Raw genomic sequence first — 1235 nt, forward strand, 5'->3', positions numbered from 1 at the left:
GTTTCAGTCTTCAATGCACATTCACGAGAGTACCACGACGCATGCATTTCATAAAGTTATTATTTTTGTTTTCTTTGCACACAAATGTGTTTTCGTAGCTTCATAAAATTAAGATTGAACAAATTATGTCACATGAACTATTTTAACGACGTCCTTACTTCCTTTCTGGGCCTTGAACATGGTAGTTGTGTTACTGTCTATGCAAGGTCAGAAAGCTCTCTGATTTCATCAAAACTATCTTAATTTGTGTTCCGAAGATGAATGAGGGTCTAACTGGTTTGGAACGACATGAGGGTGAGTAACTAATGACAGAATTTTTGGGTGAACTATCCCTTTAAAAAGTCCTTTGCATTGTCTCTGCATTCATCCACCATTATGTCCTTATTTCTCAAATACAGCTGATTCCCTGCATAGTGTCTTCAGTAGAACCTTACTTTATCTCTTTGGTTTTACTTCCAATGTATAACACATAGAATGGCCCTTGCAAAGGTACTGACACAAACCTGACCTCTGGTAGCATGACCCTAAGAGACTGAAATACTGAGAAACACACTCACTGCATGTATAGGGTTATTGTTCAAGGCACTGGCCTCGCTTTAATGGAGCGGGGACTGGTTCTGACCTGCTGAAAAATACAGAGTCCAGCATTTCCAAGGGCCGTGTGGGACTGCTTGGCAGACGAACACAGAAGCAGTGGGCAGATCATTGATCACTGAACTCCATAAAGCCACCACTGCAACTATCCTTTGGATAAATGAGACGATACCTTTCTTCACAGCGCTTTTCTGCCTGAGTTTAGCTACAACTGAGTATTGTTTCAGAAATCCTCTGAAAAACTTCCCTGCAATTACAAACATTCCCATAGCACCTGAAATCAAATACAGCTTGACAGTTTATCACAGAAGCATCCTCGGCTCCAGCCGATCACATATGTTCTGTCCTTACATTCTTCATCTGAACATGAACAAGTATAATTAGTGCTCATACAACTCCTCACAGACATGCAATAACTCTTGTGGATGGATGAAATGAAGCTCACTTGGCTAGTGACTGCTAGACGCAGCAGGAATGGAACAGAAGAGAAGCCACGTGCCTCTAACCTCACATGCTCAATAGACACTAATAACCGCTGAGAGTTTACTCAAGTCCACAAATGATCCTTCTGAATGCAATCAAACCACTCAATATGTAAGAGAGACATAATACAGACACTCGCATTCATTCTACAGCAAAGA

The sequence above is a fragment of the Sinocyclocheilus grahami genome, unplaced genomic scaffold, assembly GCF_001515645.1.
Source record: "Sinocyclocheilus grahami isolate Dianchi unplaced genomic scaffold, SAMN03320097.WGS_v1.1 scaffold574.1, whole genome shotgun sequence".
NCBI classification, from domain to species: domain Eukaryota; kingdom Metazoa; phylum Chordata; class Actinopteri; order Cypriniformes; family Cyprinidae; genus Sinocyclocheilus; species Sinocyclocheilus grahami.